General features: G+C 42.4%; 1 protein-coding gene across 3 annotated transcripts in view; it reads right to left on the bottom strand.

Annotated features, from left to right (window-relative positions):
- Nucleotides 1-10,803, bottom strand: part of LOC130683540 (protein phosphatase 1D-like) — a 223,398-nt gene that overhangs the window by 47,689 nt on the left and 164,906 nt on the right. The window lies entirely within an intron of this gene.

The following is a 10,803-nucleotide window of genomic DNA, read 5'->3' as shown; positions in this document are numbered from 1 at the left end:
GGTCTCTGGCTGCAACAAATGAACCAGTGTGAGACTCATCAGCCACATTATGGTTCTCAGACTGTGTGTGTCTGTGTGTGGGCAGTGTACAGTGGGCAGCCCAGGCTCAGCCTGAGAGCCTCAGAGATGCCCATCTTCCAGGCCCTTCCCAACTTTGCAATGGAATTAATAACTGGGACATCTCGCTTCATAAGAAGTGGAGAATAGATTCAGAGCAGAAAGTAAATGGCATTTCATCACAGAGGTCTTTAATAGACTCGGAGAACAGGATCTAGCTGCTTTGACTGTTTCATTATATTCTAACAGACCAAATTAAGGTCTATTCACAGTCTCAGTCTTTTCATAGGGAACAAATCACGAAATAACTTCCCCAAGGTCATGAGTCAGATGAAGTAGAAACTAGAAGCCACATCTCCAAACTACCTCAGTGCTCTATCCACCACACAAGTTACTAATTGCCCTCTGGAAAATATCTCTACAAAGGTACCATTGATAATCAGGGAATTTTGAGCTTGCAGGCAAATTATCAGCCAGGAGCAGGAGGCCAGGTTGTTGATTAAACAGAGCCGCTACTGGTTAATGCTGGGCACAGAGGCTAGATCTACAGAAGCAGCACCTAGAGGATGGAGGGCGGACAGGGGGGCTCTGCCAGCTCCACAGGCGGGTGAGCATGGCTCAGCACACAGAGCTTCAGAGGACAGACAAAACATTTCTTTCTGGGCATTCAAAAAATAATGACATGCCTTCGTTGCAGGGAAACTGTAATTTATATATTATTCAGAGGCAAACAAGTTGGAGAGAGATTTTTGTTCAGCCATACTAGTGATAAACATACGGCAAGGTATTCTCTGATTACACAGGATGGCTGAAAGGCTAGAGATGTTTATTTTTTGATGCGTTGATGTCTTTTATTGTTTGTTTTCATGAAATTCCATTTTTCAAAATTTAGCTCTTCCTGGACACTTTAGTGCATGATTATTGGCTATTTTAAAACATCCTCTGGTCACTTTAGCAGAGTTATTTTAATTAAAATCTTTAGGTCATCTCCCAACTCCCAGGATCTGGATCAGGTCTGTGATCTGATCTTCAAGCCCATACACCAACCGGACAATTTTATAACCCATTGAGCTCAATAGCATTATTTCAGTTCACCAGCTCTCAGATGAGAAGAGACCTTAGATCTAATCTAGGCCACCTTATTTCCCCACACATGTCCTCCCATGATCTGTGCCAAGTGGCAGTCCAGGTTGCACATCCACACCAATGATGCGGCACTTAAACTGCCTCCTGAGGCATTCATTTCATCTCCAGGCACCCAGATAGCTACAACTTCTCAATTTTATCTCTGCAAACTAGTGAGACAATTTCTGATGCTGTCCTTTGTGACTTGGCTGTAGAATCACTGAGATTCATTGGCATTGTTACCAAGTTCTACCACATGACCAAGTATATCTGCTTCTTTAAGCAGGGAGAGGATTCATGCTGAAGTTCATTTCTAAAGAGAGAGATCTTGGCATTATTACTAAGAGTGATTGAAAAAGGATCTTGTGGTCTGGGTGGAAGATGAGTACAGAGGAGCTTCTGACTCAGGTAGTTTTGAGGTTATATATATATATAAAATCCAAGATGACACTTCCTGTGTCAGTCCTCTTTTCTAACACTACTCAAGTCTTAGAAAGGATATCCACTCAAAAGAGAGATGACAAATCTCAAAGCAAGGATCTGGTGATTTGTTTTTCATACTGCCATCTTTGGCCGAGCCACCCTGGAAACCTATGTATAAGTAAATAAAATACTAAATTTTTGAGAGAGTTAAGTTATCACTGAGCAGCCTTAGTGTGGATAAAATGAGAGTTCCTGCAGCCAGGATTCTCACCTGGCCCTGGTTGACTAGCTCACTGCACACCTGTGGGCAAAGATGACTGGTGACTCTATATGAAGAGCTCTGCCCAGTGTTCTGGGTGCAACATGGTGGCACAGCTGCAAGGCTGCAAGAGAGCAGAGCAGAGGCTGGAGTGGTGGCAGCACTGAGGACAGAGGCCCGGAGGATGGCTGTGTGGGAAGAGTGTGCAGGCAGAGAGGCCCAGAGGACAGGTGTGCAGGCAGAGAGGCCCAGAGGCAGAGACCAACTTGCTGCATGCAGACTCACTCTGAGTGAACAGGACTTTAGTGACTGACCTGCCACCTGAGAATAAAGTTGGGAATAACCCTTTCACCCCAAGAACGTTCTGCTGTCAATTTCTTTGGTAACATTGAATCTATAGTGAACTTGCCAGGGACTGAAACCCATTGGCAAGACACTTAGGTATCAGAAATCAGAACTTAGCAGAACTCAAAGAAGCCTGCAGAGGCAGCTGTCTGCTTCCTGCATTCTGATTCATTGGTGTAGACAGAGGACTCAGTCTCTACTTCAGAAATAATGCCTCCTTTAATTACATCACTGGAGTGTTCCCCCTCACTGCCTGGAGGTGTTTATGAGTAATGAGGAGACCAAGAGGTGGGAAATGAGGCCTGAGAGGATCGCTAAAGACTCACCACCTGGAAAACTCCAAGTCAGTGGTACTTTGGGTTTGTTTGTTTCTTGCTTCCTCAAACTTGTAGCTTACTCTGTTCAAGGAGGGACTCACATTCTCTCAGAAAAGTGTAGCTGGGGTTTTTCTAACTGGTGTCATATGATTTGCTATTAACCAAAACAGAGCCAATTCAGGTGATTCCTTCACTGCTAAAGGACATGGTTATCCAAACCTGCTTGAATAGGAACTGTACTTTCTTGGCCAAAGGGGACTGAAAAAGTAGTGATGCCATCAAGTAGCGATGAGGAGATGAGAAAGAAGCAGCTTCCTGAGATAGCCTGTGAGCCCAAAGGCCATGGAGGAGAAATAGTTGAGGGCTTTAGGTGTTAGTGCTGTGGGTCCATGGGAATTAGTGGAACCTGGACGAGGGCTGTTCTGCTGTTCTGAGAGCTCAAGACTATACCGAAAAGGTATATGTTTGTGTACCCACCCCCTGCAAGCTTGCTTTCCTATGAAAAAGGAAAGGAAACCAACCATAATTTCTCCAAAAGCTATTATCTTAAAGAATCACAGTCCCATGGTATCTGGCCTAGAATATGATCCAGATTTAGTCCTTAGGGGCCCTTTCAGCAGGGTGGGGAGGGGAGAGGTGAGGGGTGTTAAAACACCACGGGGCAGCTTCCACTTTGCTGGCAGTTCTGAATAATCCTACAGTCCTGCATATGGGACTGGAGACCCTAATTAATGAAATCCCCACTGCACCAGGTGCTGGGGGAAGGGGGAACAAGTGTCAGACATTCTTCTTCATCAAGCATCATGCAGAGGCTGTTACCCAGCAGTAGAATGGCTTCTTTGGATTTCATTTTTTTATTTGTCCTGATCAGAATGGTGAAAAAATGCTAGGTGAGGAATGTGGGGGAGGAGGAGCTAGGTAACTTTTCCAGGACAGAGTAACATGTTACTCAGAGTAACAACTGAGTGTTATTTGCATTTCAATTTAGATTCTTCGATAGTTCATTTTATTTTCATTTGCTCTATAAGAACAAGGCTAGGCTAAGATTATCCAAACCTAAAATTGTAACCCCAGGAATTCCCCATACCAAGCATTAGGATATGACTTTTGGTAAACATCTCACCTTAAACTGCTTTGTTGTTTGCAAGGCCAGGATGGAGCTTCCTGTCAAAGCAGTGGCCCTCTTTCTCAATGACAAATTTAAACGTCATTGCAAGCTCTTAGGAACACATGGCTCCAGATATCCTATTGTACTGTTTAATGGCCTGACCCAAACCGGGGATATTGGTCTGTAATTTTCTTTTTTTTGTGGTGTCTTTACCTGGTTTTGGTATTAGAGTGATGCTGGCCTCAGAGAATGAGTTTGGTAGTATTCCCTCCTCTTCTACTTTTTGGAAAACTTTAAGGAGGTTGGGTATTAGGTATTCACTAAATGTTTGACAAAATTCAGCAGTGAAGAGGAGATTCTCAAGATGGCAGTGTGAGTACGGTGGTGGAAATCTCCCCAAACCATACATATTTTGAAACTACAGCAAATACAACTATTCCTAAGAGAGAGCGCAGAAGATACAGTACAACAGCCAGGCTACACCTACATCTGCAAGAACTCAGCATCTCGTTAAAAGGGTAAGATACAGGGATCACGGGAAGATGGCGGTGTGAGGAGTTCAGAGGCAATCTCCTCCCCAAAACATATATATTTATGAAAATACAATAAATACAACTATTCCTAAAAGAGACACCAGTGGATGCAGTACAACAGCCAGGAGACATCTACATCTGTGAGAACTTAACATCACACGAAGGGGGTAAAATACAAGCCACGGCCAGGTGGGAACTGAACGCTCCCCCACCCCAAAACCAAGTGGAAAGAAAGGGGTTGGAACGGGGAGGGAGTGAAAGCCCAGGACTGCTAAACAACCAGCTCTCGAAATTCACACCCGGATCGCAGACACAAGGTGCATGGGGTGCTTGATATTAGAGAAACTGAAAAGCAAAACCTGTGGGCAGGTCCCCGCAAACAGTACCCCGAGACAAAAGAAAAGCGAGTGCTTTCTGCAAGTCTTAAAGAGACAGGGACGCCATGGCTGGACGAAGTCGTCCCTGCACACTTAGCCAGGAGCTGGGAATCCCAGGGAACCTTAGCACCGTAAGCCCTGGGGAGGCAGCGCAGCTCTGAAGCCCCTCACGGCACTACGCAGCCTGTCAGTCATTCCTGGCATGGACCCTGAAACACTGGCGCAGTAGCGGGAGAGAGCCAGCGCATGCCGGTGGCAGCACCACTGGAAGGGACGCGGAGCAAATCGCAACCAAACAGCCCGGGTGCAGCTCGTGTGCACCTGTGGCAGTAGAGCCAGAGGAGCCCAGTAGAGGCCCGTGCGGGAGAGCCCTGCACACACCTGCAGCGGAGCCAGAGGGAGCAGCAACGCTCCCAGAAGCCGACCAGAATCCCAGCCCAATGCACAGCCACCCAGGCCAGACCCAAAGGCTGCTGCTGGCACACAGATGCCTGGCAGGGGTGCCGCTACTGCAGAGGAGCACACCTGGCATGCCTGCCACTCCCCGCAGGGCTCCGCGCTGCTCTGACGGAGACCCCACCCACAGCAGCTTAGGGGATTAACCCGGAGGCTGCCCCAGGAGTGCGGGTAACCGACACAGGCAGCTGAGAAGTGCAAGACATCTAGCAAACAGGAAAGGACTTTCTTCTCCCAGCTGACACACCCGCAAAGTGCCTACAGCCACCGCTATCACCATGAAAAGGCAAAAAAATTTAGTCCAGTCCAAGATAGTTCAGACAACACCTGAGAGAGGATCTGCACAGACACACCTAACCAGTTTCCCTGAAAAATAATTCAAAATAAAAATCATAAACATGCTGACAGAGCTGCAGAGAAATATACAAGAGCTAAAGGATGACGTCCAGAGGGAGATTACAGAAGTGAAACAATGTCGGGAAGGATTTATAAGCAGAATGGATAAGATGCAATAGGCCATTGATGGAATAGAAACCAGAGAACAGGAACGCATAGAAGATGATGCAAGGAGAGATAAAAGGATCTCCAGGAATGAAACAATATTAAGAGAACTGTGTGACCAATTCAAAAGGAACAATATCCGCATTATAGGGGTACCAGAAGAGGAAAACAGAGAAAAAGGGATAGAAAGTGCCTTTGAAGAAATAATTGCTGAGAACTTCCCCAAACCGGGGGAGGAAATAGTTGCTCAGACTACAGAAGCACACAGAACAACAGATAGAAGGGACCCAAGAAGGACAACACCAATACACATAATAATTAAAATGGCAAAGATCAAGGACAGGGACAGAGTATTAAAGGCAGCCAGACAGAGAAAAAAGGTCACCTATAAAGGAAAACCCATCAGGCTATCATGAGACTTCTCAACACAAACCTTACAGGCCAGAAGAAAATGGCATGATATATTTAATGCAATGAAACAGAAGGGCCTTGAACCAAGGATACTGTATCCAGCACGATTATCATTCAAATATGAAGGAGGAATTAAACAATTCCCAGACAAGCAAAAGTTGAGGGAATTTGCCTCCCGCAAACCACCTCTACAGGGTATCTTAGAGGGACTGCTCTAGATGGGAGCACTCCTAAAAAGAGCACAGAACAAAACACACAACATATGAAAAATGGAGGAAGAGGAATAAGAAGGGAGAGAAATAATCATCAGACTGTGTTTATAATAGCTCAATAAGCGAGTTAAGTCAGAGAGTAAGGTAGTAAACAAGCTAACCGTGAACCTCTGGAAACCACGAATCTAAAGCCTGCAATGGCAATAAGTACATATCTTTCAATAATCACCCTAAATGTAAATGGACTGAATGCACCAATCAAAAGACACAGAGTAATAGAATGGATAAAAAAGCAAGACCCATTATTATGCTGCTTACAAGAGACTCTCACCTCAAACCCAAAGACATGCACAGACTAAAAGTCAAGGGATGGAAAAAGATATCTCATGCAAACAACAGAGAGAAAAAAGCAGGTGTTGCAATACTAGTATCAGACAAAATAGACTTCAAAACAAAGAAAGTAACAAGAGATAAAGAAGGACATTACATAATGATAAAGGGCTCAGTCCAATAAGAGGATATAATTATTATAAACATATATGCACCCACTACAGGAGCACCAATCTTTGTGAAACAAAAACTAACAGAATTAAAGGAGGAAATAGAATGCAATGCATTCATTTTTGGAGACTTTAACACACCACTCACTCCACAAGAAAGATCCAGAAGACAGAAAATAAGTAAGGACACAGAGGCACTGAACAACACACTAGAACAGATGGACCTAATAGACATCTATAGAACTCTACAGCCAAAAGCAACAGGATACACATTCTTATCAAGTGCACATGGAGCATTCTCCAGAATAAACCACATACTAGGCCACAAAAAGAGCCTCAGTAAATTCCAAAACATTGAAATCCTACCAACCAACTTTTCAGACCACAAAGGTATAAAAGTAGAAATAAATTGTACAAAGGAAGCAAAAAGGCTCACAAACACATGGAGGCTTAACAACGTGCTCCTAAATAATCAATGGATCAACGACCAAATTAAAATGGAGATCCAGTAATATATGGAAACAAATGACAATAAAAAACAATGCCCCAACTTCTATGGGATGCAGCAAAAGCAGTCTTAAGAGGAAAGTATATAGCAATCCAGGCATATTTAAAGAACGAAAAACAATCCCAAATTAATAGTCTAATGTCACAATTATCAAAATTGGAAAAAGAAGAACAAATGAGGCCTAAGCTCAGCAGATGGAGGAACATAATAAAGATCACAGAAGAAATAAATAAAATTGAGAAGAATAAAACAATAGACAGGCCAGATGGATATACCTCGGAATTTTATCAGACATACAGAGGAGACATAGTACCATTCTCCTTAAAGTTTTCCACAAAATAGAAGAGGAGGGAATACTCCCAAACGCATTCTATGAAGCTAACATCACCCTAATACCAAAACCAGCCAAAGACCCCACCAAAAAAGAAACCTACAGACCAATATCCCTGATGAACATAGATGCAAAAACACTCAACAAAATATTAGCAAGCCGAACTCAAAAATACATCAAGTGGATCATACACCATGACCAAGTGGGATTCATCCCAGGGATGCAAGGATGGTACAACATTCGAAAATCTATCAACATCATCCACCACATCAACAAAAAGAAGACAAAAACCACATGATCATCTCCATACATGCTGAAAAAGCATTCAACTAAATTCAACATCCTTTCATGATAAAAACTCTCAACAAAATGGGCATAGAGGGCAAGTACCTCAACATAATAAAGGCCATATATGATAAACCCACAGCTAACATCATATTGAGCAGCGAGAGTCTGAAAGCTTTTCCTCTGAGATCGGGAACAAGACAGGGATGTCCACTCTCCCCACTGTTATCCAACATAGTACTGGAGGTCCTAGCCATGGCAATTAGACAAAACAAAGAAATACAAGGAATCCAGATTGGTAAAGAAGAAGTCAAATTGTCACTATTTGCAGATGACATGATATTGTACATAAAAAGCCCTAAAGACTCCATTCCAAAACTACTAGAACTAATATCGGAATTCAGCAAAGTTGCAGGATACAAAATTAACACACAGAAATCTGTGGCTTTCCTATACACTTACAATGAAATAAAAAAAGAGAAATCGGAAAACAAATCCATTCACAATTGCATCAAAAAGAATAAAATACCTAGGAATAAACCTACCCAAGGAAGTGAAAGACCTATACCATGAAAACTACAACATACTCTTAAGAGAAATTAAAGAGGACACTAACAAATGGAAACTCATCCCAAGCTCCTGGCTAGGAAGAATTAAATGGCCATCTGCCCAAAGCAATATACAGATTCGATGCAATCCCTATCAAATTCCCAACAGCATTCTTCAATGAACTGGAACAAATAGTTCAAAAATTCATATGGAACCACCAAAGACCCCGAATAGCCAAAGCAATCCCGAGAAGGAAGAATAAAGGGGGGGGGACTCACTCCCCTACTTCAAGCTCTACTATAAAACCACAGTAATCAAGACAATTTCATACTGGCACATGAACAGAGCCACACACCAGTGGAAGAGAATAGAGACTCCAAACATTAACCCAAACATATATGGTCAACTAATATTCGATAAAGGAGCCATGGACATACAATAGGGGAAATGACAGTCTCTTCAACAGATGGTGCTGGCAAAACTGGACAGCTACATGTAAGAGAATGAAACTGGATCACTGTCTAACCCCATACACAAAAGTAAATTCGAAATGGATCAAAGATCTGAATGTAAGTCATGAAACCATAAAACTCTTAGAAAAAAACATAGGCAAAAATCTCATGGATATAAACATGAGTGACTTCCTCATGAACATATCTCCCTGGGCAAGGGAAACAAAAGCAAAAATGAACAAGTGGGACTATATCAAGCTAAAAAGCTTCTGTACAGCAAAGGACACCATCAATAGAAGAAAAAGGTATCCTACAGTATGGGAGAATATATTCATAAATGACAGATCCGATAAAGGATTGACATCCAAAATATATAAAGAGCTCACACACCTCAAACATACAAAAAGCAAATAATCCAATTAAAAAATGGGCTAGAGGAGCTGAATAGACAGTTCTCCAAAGAAGAAATTCAAATGGCCAACCGACACATGAAAAGATGCTCCACATCACTTGCCATCAGAGAAATGCAAATTAAACCACAATGAGATATCACCTCACACCAGTAAGGATCGCCACCATCCAAAAGACAAACAACAACAAATGTTGGCGAGGTTGTGGAGAAAGGGGAACCCTCCTACACTTCTGGTGGGAATGTAAATTAGTTCAACCATTGTGGAAAGCAGTATGGAGGTTCACCAGAATGCTCAAAATGGAAATATCATTTGACCCAGGAATTCCACTTCTAGGAATTTAGCCTAAGAATGCAGCACTCCAGGTTTAAAAAGACAGATGCACCCCTATGTTTATCACTGCATTATTTACAATAGCTAAGATATGGAAGCAACCTAAATGTCCATCAGTAGATGAATGGATAAAGGAGATTTGGTACGTATACACAGTGGAACATTACTCAGTCGTAAGAAAAAAACAGATCCTACCATATGCAACAACATGGATGGAGCTAGAGGGTATTATGCTCAGTGAAATAAGCCAGGCAGAGAAAGACAAGTATCAAATGATTTCACTCATATGTGGAGTATAAGAACAAAGGAAAACTGAAGGAACAAAACAGCAGCAGAATCACAGAACCCAAGAATGGATTAACAGTTACCAGAGGGAAAGAGACTGGGGAGGATGGATGGGAAGGGAGGGATAAGGGTGGGGGAAAAGAAAGGGGGCATTACGATTAGCATGTATAGTGTGGAGTGAGCACGGGGAGCACTGGGCAGCACAGAGAAGACAAGCAGTGATTCTACAGCATCTTACTATGCTGATGGACAGTGACTGTGAAGGGGTCTGTCGGGGGGACTTGGTGAAGGGGGAGCCTAGTAAACATAATGTTCTTCATGTAATTTTAGATTAATGATAACAAAACCAAACCAAACAAAATAAAATAAAAAATATTTCTTAAAATTGGGTATAATTGACATTTAGCAAAATATATGTCTTATTTTTTAACAAACTTGAACAACTTTCCTGAACAACTTCTTCAACAACTTTCTTCATTTAGCTTTTAAGACACTCTCCACTGAATTACTTTCTATTTCACTTGTGGCTCTTTCTCACTTTTGTTTTGCCTTGTTCCTCCATTCATACCCCCACGTCTTCACATTGAGAGTATCTCAGGGCTTATAGTCAGTGGACCTTTTCCCCTTTTCTATCTACAGTCAATTCCTCATTCAATTGCAAGTCTTTGAATGCCTTCTGTATGCCACTATTTTAGTTTATTATCTGTTTTCTCTTCACAGAAGAGATTTCCATTAGTCCAGGAATTTTTTATTGTTTTGTTCATTGCTGAGTCCCCAGTACCTGGCACATAGCAGGTACTTAATAAGTATTTCGTGAATGAATGGACAATCGAAGAAGTGTGAACTCTGCGTGTGGTTTTTAAATATGTGCACAAATTCTCTGATACTCTTTTTATGCAGGGCTTAATTCCCCTTCTTTTAAGAGTGGGCTAGAATTTAGTGTCTCAGTGCTCACAAATAAGGATGACTAATGATGTATCACTTATGACACGAGATCATAAAAACACACTGTGGCTACCGCATTGC

Source organism: Manis pentadactyla, chromosome 4 (genome assembly GCF_030020395.1).
Source record: "Manis pentadactyla isolate mManPen7 chromosome 4, mManPen7.hap1, whole genome shotgun sequence".
Taxonomy (NCBI): Eukaryota; Metazoa; Chordata; class Mammalia; order Pholidota; family Manidae; genus Manis; species Manis pentadactyla.
The sequence above is the reverse complement of the archived record's forward strand: the minus strand, read 5'-3'. Positions and strand labels throughout refer to the sequence as shown.